A 17,438-nucleotide genomic window follows, 5' to 3' on the forward strand; every position below is an offset into this window, starting at 1 on the left:
TTTGGAACCTAACGTGTGGCAACCTATTGTGAGGATTAAAGCATCGAATTCGAAAAACCGAGGCTATGTCTGCTGATAAACGTGGGTCTCCGCTGATAAACGTGGGTTATGGGATTTGTCAGGCTTGTAGTCTCTCTCTCCCCCGTCTTCCGTTTAAAGGGGTGCTAGGTCTAACTTTGTTTTGGTTGCCGTGGAGCTTTTAATTTGGCGATTTGCCCGCTCCTGGAATGGAAGGAATTGAGATACATTGCCACATTTTTGATAAATGCCGTACTCCGGGGGCTGCATTGCTTCATCTTGAAATGTTTGTCTGTTTGCCACGCCTAAACCCTGCTATCGTCGCTCCCGGGTTGGCTGGTAAGGGATTACTGTAACCCGTACTCCTCCTGAGTGTTGGATTGAAAGTTGCTTACTTTAACAAGACCAGCCCGGCGGAGCGTAGCTTGGCGGGGGCGGGGGAGCGCATTCCAGGCGGGGGAGCGGACCCTTTGAAGTGCGATGCCAAACGGATTGCATGGCGGCACGATGCGCGGGATTGTGCGCGTGCTCGCCATGCAATCCGCTTTTTGGAGCACTTTTAAATGCCCCTTACTATAGTCTTGCTTTGCGATCGCTTACGCGATAGCAAGGCGACACCTAAAAACGGACATGGAGCTGATTGAGGCCCTGTTAGCAGCTCTGCTATGCGAAGCTTTGAAGTAAAAAAGAAAGGACAAGCACCACCTCACCCTACTGGCCACGTGCAGCTCTGTGTAAACTTCCAGCGAGCTGTCATACACATCAAAGAAGCCCAGACATTTCTTATAGTCCTTAGCTCTGAGGCTCTGTGAATCTCTAAGCGAGCAGGGTGACCCCCTGAGTTAAATGCTCGCTGCTGAAACATGCAAATATTTACAACTCAAAAGTACACAACGCGAACTAAAAATGAGTTGTTATTGTAAAGATAGCAGATTACATTCTAGCCAGGCTGGTAAAGTCATTTCGTTTCCTGATCTGGTTCACAGAACTCCCATTCGCACTCGTGTCCATGTCTAGTGATAAAACCTGCCCATAACCAGGGCCACTGGAATTATGTTATTATTCTGGCTGCAGTGTTTTTTGCATGATAATAGATTTGCCACATAATCAATCATCTGCTGCATATTCTGCTGATTTTAACAAAAAACAAATATTTCTATCTCAAATGGTTCAAAATGTACTAAAAACAAAAACAGCAGCGTGTACTGTCGCACAGTGGGAAGCCATTTGCAGAGGATAAGTGGGCAGATTTCTGCTGCTTATTGCTATATTTGGGAGTTACAGTGGTACTAGCAAGGTGTAACCAATGCCCAGAAGTGTTAACAAGTGTAAAAAGAATGAAGTATAACTATCCGAAAATGTGCCGCATTATGCCGCATAATTTGGCTTTTCTTGCAGAATAATTTGCTCAACCCTGCCGCATAATTTTGCCTCTCCTGCCACATAGTTTGAGTGGCCCTTCCCATAACACTGTGGATTTCACACACTCACTTTCAGCCTGGAATAGCCTTTCATTATATATGTTCAGTGTCCTCAGACTTGTGTCATTTACTGGTATCGGTGCTGTAACCATTTTTAGAATGGGGGTGATGGCCGTTGACATCTACAGATTTAAGTTCCTTGATTGTACCTTCCATTTTTCAGACATATATATTGAGATATTTGTATTTAACTCTGTAAAGGAAGCACTTTTGTATGCATATTAGAAAACCTCTGAAATCGTGTGGCCTTCTCCTTTCAGCTGTATCACAGTAAGAGTATCAGTCAGTAGATAGAATTGCAATATATGCGAACCATGAGTTCAGATAAAAGGATAGCAAACACATCTCTCCATGTGAAATAACCATTGGTTAAATCCAATAGGTCTCGTCTATTTGAAATTTATGAACTTTGTCAAGTTGTTTAATTTTTCTTGGCCATATTAGATAGCAGCACAGCTGCTGTGCAGCATGGCTAAAAGTAAAATAAGTAACATTAAAAAAGTGCAATGGCAGTCAATGCAGGCTGCATCAGATCAATCTTTTTCCTCTTTCAGGCATGCTCTATAGCAGCCACGCAGTTGTGCAACATGTCTTAAACACTGGAAAGCCAAATAGAAGCGCTATTTGGCTTTGTCAATGTTTTCTTTGTCATGTTGTACAGCTGCCTGTGTACTGTGCAGCATGGTTGAAATTAAAAACAGTGCTATAAAGCGGCCAGCGGGACTGCATCATAGCTTTACTTTTTTATACCATGCTGGACTGCTATAAAACACGACTAAACAAACATTGACAAAGCAAATAGATCTCACAGAGGTGAGACCTATTGGCTTTTTCAATGCTTGTTAAAATATGCATGCCACATTTTCTACGAAATCATTGGCTTGGAACAAAAAGAAAAGTTGAAAATGAGGTGGTATTTCAATGTCCTGTAGGACATGATCATTTGGGCACGGACCTGCCCCCCCCCCCCCCCCCCCCCCTCCCCTAAACCTCTTGTGGCCAAAAAGTGGTTCACCGCATGGGCAACCTTTGCTTCACAAGAATAGTTAACCTGACCCGCGAGGCTGGAACAGAGATCTCATCTTGATCACAAGCCTCTGTATATCCGATTACCTGAAACTTTGTTCTGACAATGCTTTCATCAACTTCACTAATACAGGTAAATGCAGAACCAAAATCAAATCTACTGCCCACAATGCAGCAGATGCTTGTTCTAGATACCAACGAAATATTAAAACGTACACACCATTGTCCAAGCACTTCAAGCAATCAATACTCCCAAAAGGCTGCACTTAAGTAATGCTTGTCTAAATGCAAAGTGTAATTCTCCTATGCTTACTTAACCAGATGCTCCGCTTTCACCTCGCTGAATGCCTGGCCAGAGTGAAAATGGTTTCTACAGAGCACATCTCATTTGGCAGCATTGTAAGAGAACCATGAAAAGGCGATGAGTGACACCAAACTTTCTCGCTCAGATCACAAGGAGGCCTCATCCATTACTGCATGTTACAGCAACTGCCAAACTGTTTTCCAAATCACTATTTGGAATAAGATCTGAACCGGCCCAATAGTGATGAGCTCTATAACTGGCACAACCCATTTCAGTGACTAAATGCGCGAGCCCCTTTGACGTGGATATCAATAAAATATCAAGTAAAAATGTCTTTACTCTGGTCTTTAGCACCAGTTAGGCCAAATAAACGTGGTTAATATTTATACAACTATTCCCAATTGTAGGGTTGACATGTATTATTCAGTGTAGTCAAAACAGCAATGGATCACCGACTACACATTTTTTTCTTTTAAACATCCAACATTTATTTCATTTTAAACTGAAATACCAGTTTCAACATTAAGGGGTTTGTGATGATACTGTCAAATTAGTGCAGTGCTTCATGGTCTATTTGTTAAAATAATCACCACACTAACAAGGTCTGATTAGTCCGTAATTTGATTGTTTAGCTAGAAACTTCACATATTGTACTGAGTGTCAATATCTCATTACCTTTTATTCCGTAGCTTGTTGCTTTTTTAATTTGATGATACGTTTTTAATTGTTTATTTAATAAGGCTGCAGTGGTCTCTTGTCATAATTCTCTGGCAATTCAGCTAGGGAACTCAGGGTCTATCACAAAGATGCAAGAAGCTCAACTCTGTCTTTCAAAGGGGTCACTTCTCACTAACTGATTCACTACCTCTTAGCTATCATTGAAGGCAAAATTACCTTATCCTCTACAGAAGTCTGTCTCTGCTGCTTGGCAACATATTGCCTATGTCCACGATATGGACATTTCCTGCATTCATTTTTAGGTCTCGGCTGCGAAGGCTGCGCTTGCGCAGTCTCGCTCCGAGATTTAATGACTTTGAGAAGAGGGGCTTGCACCTGCCCCATTTCTCTCCTGTTCTCCATTGGCTGGCCTCTTAAATGCTGGCCAGCCACTGGAGAAGAGGTCCAGTCACTCCGTTGAAGCCCCGTCCTTTTCGGATCGGGGGGCGTGTTTTTTGCGAGAAGTCTCAGGGAGGAGACAACAGCAAAACACGCCCCCAAATCCGAAAAGGACGTGGCGTTTCTCCGAGGCATTTTCTGCTGTGCCTCGGAGAAAGGCGGTGGTGTCCCGGCGTTGCTCCCTCACCTGATCTCCTTGTTTTTTTTCTTTGTTAAAGGAGGCATCACTTTCCTGTCACAGACGCCGCACCTCTGGCCCTCTCCCCCATCAAGTTACAGGCATACTTGATACGCGCGTATGCAGCTGTAGTTTGCTCACATTCAGATACCGCCGCCTTAAACTGTCTTATCGCCTCCCAGTGTTAGGATACAACTCTACAAACTGTATCCGAAAGGCAAAATGTGCCTGCAAGATAACACATCCGTATGTTCAAGAACCGATTCTTAGCTGCGAACACTATCTCTTGCGCAGTTAACGTTCATAAACCGCTACCACTGGGATTGCGCCACCTCTGCCTTGAGTGGGATCGCGCCACCTCTGCCTTGAGGGCTCCTTTCCCAATCCATGATGGCGACCGGAAGTTAGTGGCGAGAAGTTGTTTGCACCAGGGTGCCCGGCGCGTTCCAGGAGAGGGGAAGGTGTGGGAGGGGCAGGCGCGAGACGGCGCGTGCCGTGCCTGGAGAGGAGCGGGGCGCGCGAGACGGGGACATGCACTTCTCCATCCCAGAGACCAAGACCCGCAGCGGGGAGGGCGGGTCCTCCGACGTGGTGAGTGATTGGGTCCCTGAGGGTGCCCTGTGCCTCTCACCCCTCTTCTTTACTCTGTTCCCGTCCTCACTGTGCCCTTCTCACCCGACCCATCTCTGGCTGTCCCGCTGTCTGTGCCTATCAGGCCTCTTCTTACTCCGTCCCCCATCATGCCGGTACATTAGCATCCTCCTGTCTGTACCCTCAGCAGAGACAGTCTCCCCCTCTTCCCCGCTGAGTGTACCCTTATCCTCCACCCCCCGGTACACACTCAATGCCTCTCCTTTACCCGGTTGCATTTATTTGCAAGGACCCCCATTTGCCCTGGTTGCACTTCTTCTACTGCCTGTGCCCCCCTTCCCTTTAAATACTGTAAATATCTCTATAGCCCCGTTGCTGGGGGGAGGGCTGTGCTGTTAATGCCGCCCTGGCCTTTGAAACATCCCCTTACACCTCTGTTACAAGTATAGCACTCTCCTACCTGCCTTTAGGACCTTCCTACCCACCACCTCGCACTACCCTGCTTTGTCCCTTACTCACTATTTGGCCTGTCCCACTTTTCTGCTTCCTGACTCTCTGATTTGCACCACCTTACCCACCGTTTTTCTGCTGTCCCCTCCTGCCTGTCCGATCCACACAACCCGCATTGCTTCGTGTCCTCCTGTCTAACACCCCTACGGTGCTGCTCCTTGTACCACCCTCACTCTTGTCTATACAGCCCTCCTTTCCATATCACCCTGCTTCTGTGTCCCTTTGCATCCATCATCTCTGTACTGTTCACCTTCCTGCCTATACTACCACCCTCAGCTTCCTGTAGTACCCTCCTGACGGTCTATACCACCTTCCGTGCCCATTGCACTCTGCTCGCACTGCCAGCCACACTCCAGCACCACCACCCTCCTTCCAGCACCACCACCCTCCTTCCAGTCTGTGCCATTTATATTCTCTTTCTTTACCACCCTCCTCGCTGTACCTCCACCTCATAGTGCTTATGCCAGCCTTCATTCCTACTGGAAACCCCTGTCTCTTACTTGTGCCACCCTTCATTCGCACTATATGCATGTCTGTTTCGTGTGCCGGAATTCTTGGCCATATAACCTTGCTCTTCCTTGTCTGCTCCACCCTGCAACCTTTCATTCTACCCAACCAGCTGTCATTCCCTTTGTGACCTTACACCCACCCCATGTACCAATTTTCATCACTCGACCGCCCTATTCGCTACACCACTGCCACCCTCTGACATGACCCCCTTTAGCCCCTCCTCCCTTTTCCGGATGTTCACAATGTTTGCATTTGCTTGCATCCTCACGGTGTGACACCTGCGCCCACCCGCCAGTTCACCCTCTGCAGGGAGACCCATCTCTTCCAAAGTGCAGCACTGATGACGATAATTAACCTTCATTTCGAAGGACGGAGTTGTGTGACGTCGCCTTGTTCAAAACATATCTAGCTATAAGTGCGAGGGACGAAATCGCAGTTTCTCTTTGGAATATATGCATACTTCGTGAGCCCCTGGCTCCTTTAGGTGGAGTTTTGCCTTTAGATGCATTTTTGAGGTGGCCCCAGCCGCTGGAAAAGGTGGGACTTGTGGGTTAGGGAAGTTGCAGAGTGATTCATATGGCCTGCTCGTGTGTTCTTAAATGAATCTTTGTCACAGTCCCTTGCTCTCCCCCGTTTTATTTTTTATTTATGTGTGTTGTGCAAAGGTTCCATAAAATTGCTACATAAACTGTTTGCATGTATTCCAATCTTGACTAAGGAAAAAACCTCCCAATTACTGGGTTTTGCAACAGTGAATGTGTGTAAGCTCTGTTGGTGCTTGCATTAGTCACAGAAAGTTATTTTTGTCTTCTGAACTAAGTGAGCAAGTCATCTGGATGCCTCGGGGTATAATTTTTTTTTTTCTCCAAATGATTTAACATGTTCAGAAGGTCGGAACGATTACTTAGCTCGTTTTGAACGTGCTGTAGAAATGTTTGGGCCTTTTTCGATTTCTGGTCCCTCGCTTAATTTATAAATCCCTGCTAACACTTTCTTTAGTGGGGAATGGTGGTCACTGAAATGAGGATCAGTGGAAGGCATTAACATCTTTTATGCGTGTTTATGGTGTGATGACAGAAAGCTCCTGGCCTAAAGCTGGGTGAAACCACAAGGCAGGCGGCCAAGTGCTTTGTATGTATTATAAGTTTAATTGAGGACAGTTAAGCAGGTTTATTTTTTAAAAAGGCGAAATGTTCATTGAAAATGTGAGCAAAATAGTGAGCCATTTGATTTTTTTATTTTGTGTGTTGTGTAAAACAAGAGCTAATTACTGGATATATAGTTAATCATTTCAGAAAAGAAACCAATGCTTTACTGAAAACTAATTCTGTATTCAGAAGGGAGCCATTAATAAAGGTCTTCTCTGCAGTATGCAGCCAACAAACAGCGCTTATCGGATTGAGAATATTCAGGCTTTGTTTCTTTCGTGATTAGAACTTTATTAAGCAATGGCCCATTGCAAAACATAAAAGCATATTTCACAGGGCACTGTAACATTTAAAATACATCACTGCGGCTTGTGAACAAGTTTTCATATTTCATTTGACATATTGGCTTTTTACACCACTGCATTTTGTGTAAAAAGTTTCCAAATCCCGAGCTACTATTGAAGATTATTAGTGTAGTAATATTGACCTCCTGAGGCACGATTACATTAGTGGCCCCCCCATGCATTATTAACAGCAGTGGTCACCCCAGATTATCAGACAAGACTGCCGGCTGTAATGTAAAAAGGCCTTATGAATTTGGAATGCCCCTGCATGGGTAATACATACTCCCCTGACACCCAGGTGATCATATTAGCAATACGTCTTTCCCACTCCGCATGATTTATCAGCATTTAAAATATTTTTCTCTAAACATTAGGCTCTGGACTTATGAGTCATGCAAATGCACACATTTGTGTCTCAAATTCATGTTTCGGTTTTGATATACATCTCTTAATTCAGCCAAGCAAAAGCCTCTAATTTACTATGCCGGCCTGAACACAGGAGAGCTACGTAGAGGCAGGTGGGGAGCTGCTCATTGGAGAAGCCTGCTTTAGAAAGAGACGGGCATTGGGTCAGGGGGAGACCAACAGCGGGGCGGGGGAGACCAACAGTGGGGCGAGGGAGAAACTCGCAGTGGGGAGCCGAGAAATCGCGTAGCGTTTCAATGCAGTACAACAACTCCCAAGCATCATCCCATCTGACGTTTTGCAGAACTGTAGACAGGGTGGTAAAACTGTGTGGGGCTCGGGGCAAACTGCTGCATCAGTTTTTATTCCCCTCCTGGTATTTCAGCGGGCCTGCAGTGAAAGTCTGTGTGGCTGGATGTGGTATTACGGCCAAATCTTCAGAGTTTGGAACTGGAGAACCAGGTTTGAGTCTCCGCGTCAGCTCAACATTCAGTGATTCAGGGCAAATCACTTAAATCTCCCTATGCCTAAACAAGCATTTACAATGCAACGGTCTCTGCATTGTTAAAGTTAGAGCTATTGGCAGTGCTCATGACAATGCCGTTTCTTTAAATGTTTTAAAAACAAAAACATAAACAAAAATAATGTCATGAGCAATGCCAATAGCTCTAACTTTACCAATGCCGAGACCATTGCATTGTAAATGCTTGTTCTTTTTTTTTTTTTTTTTTTGTTTGAAAAGCTTTATTCAAGAAGGAATAAATACATAGGCATCAGCCGCAATATAAGAGAAAGATAAATGGAATAAATTACATTGAACAAGCTAATGTCATTAAAAGATAGAACAAAGCATTTTATAAAGTTTTAAGGAAAAATGGGACGGGAAAAAGGGAAAGGAGGACCAGGAAAATAAAAGGGGGAAAAGGGGAACGGCAAGAACATATTATATAATAAAAGATCCTAAAACCTTGCTATAAGAAAGGAATGAAAGCTGTAGGCAATACAACAATCAAAATGTTACACAGCAAACCCAATAGTGTCATAAACCAATCTGATATTATTAAAGTAGGAGAAGGAGGAGTAACTCCCTCAAGGTGGTTTGAAGTTTTCCGAAGTGATGGCGGGAATCTTCCTCGGGATCATCCGATCTAAGTATGTGGTAAGAGGTAGCCAAAAAAGATCCCTATTATGTGTAGGATTACAGAGGGAAGCAAAGGCAGTGTCTAGTCTGTGAAAGTGACACAAGGAATTCCACCAGTGACGGATGGAAAGGTTAGATAGGGTTTTCCAGTTGGAGGAAATGTGTTGAAAGGCGAGAGCAAGCATGAGGTCAAAAAGACCATGAGAACATAGAGGGAGATTTAAAGAGTCAGATAAGCTGCCTAAAAAGAGAATAGAAGTTGAGAATGGAGAAGGGAGAGTGAAAATACGAGAGATATAGAGCCAGACAGAGTTCCAGAATTGAGAGACAGAGGGACATAAAAACAAGAGGTGAAAAAGATTAGCGTTGGGGGCAGAACAAGTCCAACAACTAGAATCAGAAGAGGAAGAAAAACGGGCTAGAGAGAGTGGAGAGAGATATAGTCTATGGTATAAGTAGAATAAAGATTGAGTAAGAGAGGCCGAACGAGAAATTTTCAAAGATCTAGACCAGAGTTTGTCCCACAAGGCGACGGACCAAGCACAACCCAGGTCTTCCTCCCAAGCAAGTTCTACCTTAGTTTTAAGGCGCTCTGGATTAGGGGATGAAAAGAATTTGTAGATAAGAGACGCCTTGGGTAAGGTTAAGAGAATTTTAAGAAGAGGTGCCTGGGAGAACGAAGAAGGGGAGGGGGGAAGAGAGTAAAAAACATCCAGGATAAGCGTCATTAGGGCAACAAACTTCTGGAAGAAGGAGCGCGGACAGCGAAAGGTCATCTGAAACTGGGGAAAAGAACAAGGGGATGCTCCGTCAAAAAACTGGTTCACCCAAATGATGCCCAGCGATCTCCAAGACTTCCAGAAGATGGGTCTATTTCTTATAAGAATAAGGGAGTTATGCCAGACAGTGGAGTTCAAGAAGGACTCTCGAGTAATAGGTGTAGGGTTGAAGAGTGGCTTTAGAAGAGAAGAAGTATGCTTAAATAAGGGAAGAGCCAAGTGTGGAACCCTAGCAGAGAAGCGAATAACCTCCCCAAAAGAAAAGGGTAGTAATAATATATGCTCGATGGAAAGCCAAATAGGGGCAAAAGCAGAAGGGACAGAAGCAAGCCATCTAGATGCCTGGCGAAGGGAAAAAGATTTATGATACAGACGGAAATCTGGAAAGTTGACCCCACCATTGGCCTTTGATTTACGGAGTGACGCCAAAGAGATTCTAGATCTTTTCTTGTTCCAAAGGAAGCGAGACAAACAAGAATCTATACGTTTAAAGAAAATTGCGGGGATATGGACAGGTAGCATAGAAAGAACGTAAATTAAAATGGGAGCGATCATCATTTTGATGGAGTCTAATCTCCCCCACCAAGAAAGGAAAAGAGGATTCCAAGAAGAAAGTAAACGTTCAATGCGGGACAAAACCGCTGACATATTAAGAGCAATTGAAGAAGAAACAGAGTTAGAAAACCATACTCCTAAATATTTAATTTTAGAGCCATTCCAAGCAAAGCCCGTGGGGGCAAAGGCATGAGGAGTGCAAAATTTCGTAAGGGGAAGAATTTCAGTTTTATCGGAATTAATTTTATAACCAGAAACCTGTGAGAAAAACTCGAATTCGGACAGCAATGGGGGAATAGATGATTCTGGAGCAGAGTTGAAAAGAAGAATATCGTCTGCGTATGCAGAGAGTTTCAGTTGCTTGTCACCATAAGGAAAACCAGCGATGGCATTATTGTTCCGGATAGACGACAGAAAGGGTTCAAGGGCAAGAACAAAAAGCAAGGGAGATAAAGGGCAACCTTGACGAACCCCACGCTGAAGAGGGAAATACGAAGAGACTTGACCATTGACCAGGACTGAAGCCTTAGGGGCAGAATATAACAGAGAGATAAGAGAGATGAAGCGAGGACCAAAGCCATGCCAGCGCAATGAAGCAAATAGGAAAGACCAGTCAACTCTATCAAAGGCTTTCTCTGCGTCAACCGAGATTGCCGCTAAGGGAATAGAAAGAGATGGAACTTTATTTAGTACATTAAGGAAGAGACGAGAATTATCAGATGTCAACCGACCCTTCACAAAGCCACACTGCTCCTTACCAATGAGGTGGGGCATTAAGGGATCTAGGCGTAGAGCCAATACTTTGGCAAACAACTTATAATCAACATTCACTAAAGAAATCGGGCGATAGTTCTTACAGTATTTAGGATCGCGACCGTCTTTAGGGATAAGGCAGATGGTAGCTTCTTGAAACGTACCTTCCGCTCTCCCCGATGAATGAAACGATTGAAAAAGAGACAGGAGTTTAGGAAGTAACAGGTCAGAAAAATGTAAATAAAATTCAACTGAAAAGCCATCAGGACCTGGAGTTTTGCCCTTGGTAAGAATAGCCAACGCCGTGGAGAGCTCATGTAAAGAAAGGTCAACTTCCAGATCCGGGAAATGAAGATGAGACATCAAGGGCTTAGGAAGTTTATCTAGGTAGGCTTGGACAAGAGAGGGAGAGGGAGAAGACTCAGGTGTATAAAGGGTACGATAAAATAATTGAAATTGTTCAAGAATATCCTGAGGTTTATGCAATAAAGTATTATCAGAGGAGTAGATGGAGTCAATGAATGAACGTTCTTTGCGTGATTTGAGATAATTGGCTAAAAGCTTCCCAGATTTGTTGCGACCACCATAAAACCGGGCAGAACTCCGAAGAAGCATTGACGAGGCATTATCGGTAGTTGATTTGTTAAAATCTAGTTTGGCACGAATAAGTTCCTGAGGTACAGAATTCTTAGAGGAAGAATAGAACTGGCGCTCCAGAGACTTAATATGAGCTAATGTATCTTTCCGCTTCTGAAGAAAGCGTTTCTTTTTTTTGGAAACAAAATCAATGACAAATCCGCGCGCAGTGGCTTTAAAGGAGTCCCAGAGAAGATGAGGGGAAATATTAGAAACATCATTTAATAGAAAGAAATCAGTAGCAAAAGAGCGGAAGGAAGAGGAGAAAAGGGGATCAGTAAGTAAAGAGTTGTTAAAGCGCCAACGAGAGGATCTGGGAGGAGGGGAGAGAAGGTCAAGATCTGTTACAATAGGAGTATGGTCAGAGATAAGTATAGGTTCAATAGAAGACGACAGCAAATTTTGCGACAAGGAAAGAGAAAGAAAGATATAATCAAGACGAGAGAAAGAGGAGTGAGGAGGAGAGAAAAAGGAATAATCAAGTGTGTCAGGGTGCGAAAGTCTCCAAGAATCAATGAGAGATGTTTGAGAAATGGTGTCGAGAAATTGTTTGTGGGGTTTGTGGGGTATGAAACGAACACTTGACTTACGATCAATAAAGGGGTCCACAATCTGGTTGCAGTCGCCACCTAGAATGAAGAGGTCATCTTTATATTGAAAACATTTGCTAGTAATTAAAGGCCAAAAAAGTAAATCAGGATGCGTAGGGCCATAAACATTAAACACAGTTAAAGGGATAGAGTTAATTGACAATTTAGCTAGAATCCATCTACCATCAGAGTCAGACTCTTGTGTTAAGACTTTACATACGAATTTTTTATGACATAGAATAACCACTCCATTCTTCTTGTTGGTAGAAGGGGAAAATAGAACCGTTCCCACCCACCCACGTTTTAATTTGAGAGACTCAGTCTCCGAAAGATGCGTCTCTTGTAAGAGAACTATGTCAGGATTGTAAGTAGCAAGGTGGGAAATAATTCTCTGACGTTTGATAGGGTTAATAAAACCTTTCACATTCCAAGAAATTACTCTGAACTTAAACAGTGAATAACATTTTCAGAAACAATAACTACAGCAATGGGGGAAAAGTGAAACATTTGTAAAAGATAGGTATAGAAAAGAATAGATACAAGAAAAGGAAGCTCAAGCAAGGTAAGGGAAACGAAGAATAAAGAAAGTAAGAATAAAGAAGGGAAGAGAGGGGAAAGGTGAAGAGAAGAAGATACAAGAAGAGACAGTACAAATCCATAAAGGACGACTGAAAGTAACATACCTGAAGGGAACACGGAGAGGATATCGGGGCAGTGGATGACGCAACAATACAAGCATGACCTCCCGAAACCAGGAGGACAATCCGACCGCACCAGGACAAAATGGGAAACACGACTCACATGAGGGAAGAAGGGAACACCTTAGTCGATCTGGGCAAGGAAAACAAACACAAGAATAAATGAATAAAAAGCGCTGATGAGGACAAGGGACACGTAAATAGAAGAATAAACAATGAACAATGGGATGCAGACAGCCCAAAATTGTGGGCAATAATAAAAATGGAAAAAACAAAGGTTGCGCAAAAGAGAGCAACCAGCAGGATTAATCAAAGACAGTGAGAGAACATATCAAAAAGCTCTTAAGAGTAAAACAGAGTGAGAAAAACCAACATCATAACAAGGCATGGCAATGCAGAAACATTATCAGGAACACCCTGTAAGAAAAAAGGAGAGGAGCGTTCAGCCACTAGTAGAGGCGGAAGTATCCATGCCAACGTTGGACTGTATGTGAATAAAGTTTTTAAGCTCCGCAGGATCTTGAAAAGTCCAAGTCTTATTCTGATGAGTGACTTTGAAGGTACAAGGATGGAAAAGACCAAATCTGGCACCAAGAGCACGTAAGGGTGTACGGAGGCTCAAAAATTCCTTCCTTCTTGCTGCGGTAGCATTGGAAACATCCTGAGCAAGGAAAACTCTCTGGCCCAACCAGGAAACTTGGCGCTTGGCTCTAGCCGCGGAGAGGACAAGGAGCAGGTCAGTGAACTTCAGAAAGAGAATGATAACACCTCGAGGTTTAGTTGCGGATGATAGGCGAGGACCAAGCCTGTGCGCCCTCTGAATGGTGAGAGAGGTGGTAGGAGGCATGTCCAGAAGTTTCGGAAGGAAAGTAGAGAAGAACGAGACGGGGTCATCGCTCTCCAAGGATTCTGGCAAACCATAAATGCGTAGGTTGTTCCTCCTATTTCGGTTTTCTAAATCCTCGGTATGCTGCTGCAAAGCAAGAACAGATTTCTCCAATGAGGTGATACATTGAGAGTGAGATTGAATCTCCGAAGTCTGAAGTTCCACCACCGACACTCTGCTCTCGATAGTTGACCATCTCTCTTCAAAAAGTTGCATCTTGTTGTTGGTTTCCTCAATGAACGGACGTAAAGCCCGTATTTCCTCAAGTATTAACTCCATGGAGATAGGGGGTGACGGTGGATCCGGAGGAGGAGAGCCTTGTTTTAGACGTTTGGTTGACGTAGCAGAAGAAGAGGCCTTACTGGAGGTTGATTGTGTCAAGGAAGGACGACTGGACGACGTTGCCGCCATTGGATCTGCAGGACTGGAAGAAGGATCAACTGATGAGGAGGAGGAAGGATGAGCCGCCGAAGAGCCCTTTGAAGGCACGAAAACAAACTTTGGATTGCGAAGCTTGCCCATAAGTGCGCTCCGAACAAATCCCCACAAGTATCGCACTTCAGGGGAGCGTGCAACGCCGTCAGCAGAGGTTGAAAAGGCACATTAACAGGTCACAACGTTCCACTCAAAGACCCCACAGCCACCTGCACCTGTCACGCAGAAGAACCAAGGCATCCGAAGGAGTTGGCGCAGAAAAAATAAAGTCACTGAGAACAGCGTCTGACCATGATCCTCAAACCGCAGTCAGACCAAGGAGAGAATAAAAACTGTGTATCCTTGAAGATAGACCATGAAGGGTTACAAATAAAAATAAAAATAAGGTGTTATACAGTATCTACCTTGGTCATGATCCAAGAATCCATGTTTCGTGAGGAGAAATGTAGCTGCGTAGGAATCATCGCGCCGAAAAACAAAATGGCGGCCGTTATGAGGCGCTCACAAAACGGCTTGAAAACGAAGCATTGAGGAGTCCCAGCGCGTTCATTTTAAGCTCACCATGAACAGGACATGTTCCGACTACAGGAACCGGCAGGCAGCGTGTAATAACATCGCGTAAATTAACGCGAGGCGGAAGAAGTCGTCCCGATGCGGCGGAGCCCCGGACTCAGGCGGCCATCTTGAACGGCGTCCAAGCCACGCCCCCGTAAATGCTTGTTCTAATAGTGTATGGGAGCCATAAAGAAGTGTTTGGGGGTGACTTGCACCCTAGTACTGCCTATCTGCCTAGAATCCGGCTTTTTGAAATCTTAGATACTTAAAAAGTATTCTTCTGTTAGGCATTTGGACTAAACTCCAGTCTGTGGTTGCTTGAACTGGTCTGTTCCTTTATTAACCAATATAGCCTCTGCTGTGGCAAAGCACTTTGTAGCCAGAGTATTGTAGCAGGACTGTCATCTACATAATACATTTGCTAAATCAGACACTCCCCATAAAAAAGAAGGTTCGAGATTAAGTACATCACTTCAGAAACTAGAAGAGGTCACCCAGACACAAAAGAATATGAAGCCATATAAAACAAGCATTGGCATAGCCAATAGGTCTCGCCTTTGGTACCTTTTAAGTGTTTAGCCATGCAACAGTTGATGTTGTTGCACCAAGGATATTGTGCTGGATACCTAAACACTTAAAAGGTCCCAAAGGCGAGAACTATTGGCTATGCCAATGCTTGTTGAAAGGTGTTATTGCAATTCCATACCCCTTTGACTTCAACCTCCTCTCTTTTTGATTCTTACAGGCTCACTTGAAAAGCCAGTGCTACAGCTTCTTGTGAACGCCAAGAAGAGAGGGAGAGGCTCTGATGTGTTCTGGGAGGTCGTTCCAGCCTTTAGGTGCCAGGTATGAGAAGAGACGACCGCCCTGCTCTGCTTTTGTATATACCTGGTGTATGTGCTAGTGAGAGACCGGCAGAGCGGAGGTGTCTGGAATGCTGTTGAAAATGACTACAGCTGTTCAAGTAGGCAGCACCAGTGTTGTGGGTTTGGTGCAGGTGAGGAGTTTAAAGTGTGCTCGCATGTGTATCAGGAGCCAGTGGAGTTTCCTAAAGTGTTGTGTGATGTGTGCTCGGCATGGGAGTTTTGAGACTAGTCTCGCTGCTGCGTTTTGGATGGTCTGCAGTCTTCTTGAGAGCAGGTTGGCAATCTCTCTGTACAGGGTGTTTCCATTATCTAGTCTGCTAGTGATGAGGCATTGAGTATTTGTTTTCTTGGTGTTGTCAGGTAGCCACTTGAAGATTTTCTTCAGCATCCTTAGCGTGCGGAAGCAGGCTGATACCACTGCTTTGAATTGGGGGGGGGGGGGGGGGGAGGGGGGAGAGGGGTCCTGCCCAGTTTATTGTCTGATGATTTAAAGGTTTCTCGCTTGCCATTAGGGCGCGGGGGTGGATCCAAGGTCTGTGGGCCACCATGTGGAGTCCGAGGCGTTCATCCCAAAATCTACCAACTCGGTCCTATTCAAGTTCAATTTGAGGCAGTTTGATTTCATCCAGGTCAGGCCTTGAGTCGGGTCTCCTATGTCTGTAGCGGTTTTTCTTACCATCCTGATTTCACTAAGAAGTTTTATCTTAAATATATTTAGGGCCGGTTTACCAAAAAGTAGCACATCTGCACCCATAGAAGTACTCCTTGAGTGATGCCAATTTACAACTTTTTAGAATTTACAGAAACTGTCAGTCGTAGGCCTGTAAAGCTATGCAAGCGTTAGCTTTCCAGGCATACCAATGGCCATCAAACACCCAAAAGGCAATGGGATGATTGGTTTATAGTGTGACCACTGGGAATCCCTCACAGTAGCATTCCAAACCATTGTTTTTTCACCCACTGTGCCGCTCTAGACAAAGGGCCTGATTTAGGATTTAGCCAACCGATTAAAGGCAGACAGGATGGTGGAGGACTTTACTGCCTTTATTTCTGCAAAATTTAGAGATGTCTACCAGCCCCATGGACATCTCTGTACAATGGCAGGAACCACCATCATGGCGATTCTTGTCCATGCAGTGCCTAATTTGTACTGGAATGAGTGTTGGTGCCCAAAACTCTGCTCAAAAGTCACTGCCAGTGCTTTTAGTTGTTGTGTGCCAAATACCAAGGCTGCATAGCCTTTAATCCACTGCCAGACACCCCCTGCCCCTTTATCTCACTCTTGCAGGTTCCTGCTTTCTCCCTTTGTGACAGATCTTTCATCTTTCTCTTCTTTCTTCTTTCCTATTTGTGTGTTTTTCCCTCTCTTGATCTCTGGAAATGTTTGATGAGGAAAATAAGTGCTGGTTCTCAAAAATGAGTGCCGGTAGCCCCCAACGGCTCCAATTAAGCACTGTGACTATATAGGAAAAGTTTGATGGACCGATTCTTCAAACCTAACTGTCAAACATTTCGAAAGTGTTTAATTTTTCAAACATAAACTTTCAAAATGGAAATTTGTTTTTGAAATGTTAAAAAAAATATGACCTCCACACCCTAGGAGTTTTACTCCCATGGGGATCATTTTTCTCTTTCTTCTGTCCCTTAGCGCCAGTATATACCTGGCAGTGACGGACAGTCGAAAAAGCCATCTAGCCGTCCACTGTAAATAGAGCAGACAGTTGGATGGCTTACTTCGGACTACAACCCCGTCGGCTCATCAGAGGAAGTGTTTTTTTTTTTTCATAAACAAATGTTATTGATTTTTTTGCATATACTGACAACAAAACACAAACACCACAGCCCACCAATTCACAACACCGTACAGTACGAGCATAGCCAGTCCCCACATCCAGTTCGTGGTAGACCCACCA

At 44.4% G+C, this 17,438-nt stretch overlaps 1 protein-coding gene across 8 annotated transcripts in view; it reads left to right on the top strand.

The window, feature by feature from the left end:
- TLR3 (toll like receptor 3) overlaps positions 1–17,438 on the top strand; it is a 243,377-nt gene that overhangs the window by 28,269 nt on the left and 197,670 nt on the right. For 3 of the 8 annotated variants that reach the window (XM_085641969.1, XM_085641968.1, XM_085641972.1), the window contains exon 2: positions 15,405–15,505. The exons of 4 other annotated variants lie outside the window; for them this stretch is intronic. The gene's annotated coding sequence lies outside the window, so the exon portion shown is untranslated. Of the gene's footprint in view, positions 1–15,404; positions 15,506–15,637; positions 15,657–17,438 lie in introns of those variants that run through there. One more of the 8 variants, XM_085641966.1, reaches the window with a different exon arrangement.

This window comes from Triturus cristatus, chromosome 2_2 (assembly GCF_964204655.1).
Source record: "Triturus cristatus chromosome 2_2, aTriCri1.1, whole genome shotgun sequence".
NCBI classification, from domain to species: domain Eukaryota; kingdom Metazoa; phylum Chordata; class Amphibia; order Caudata; family Salamandridae; genus Triturus; species Triturus cristatus.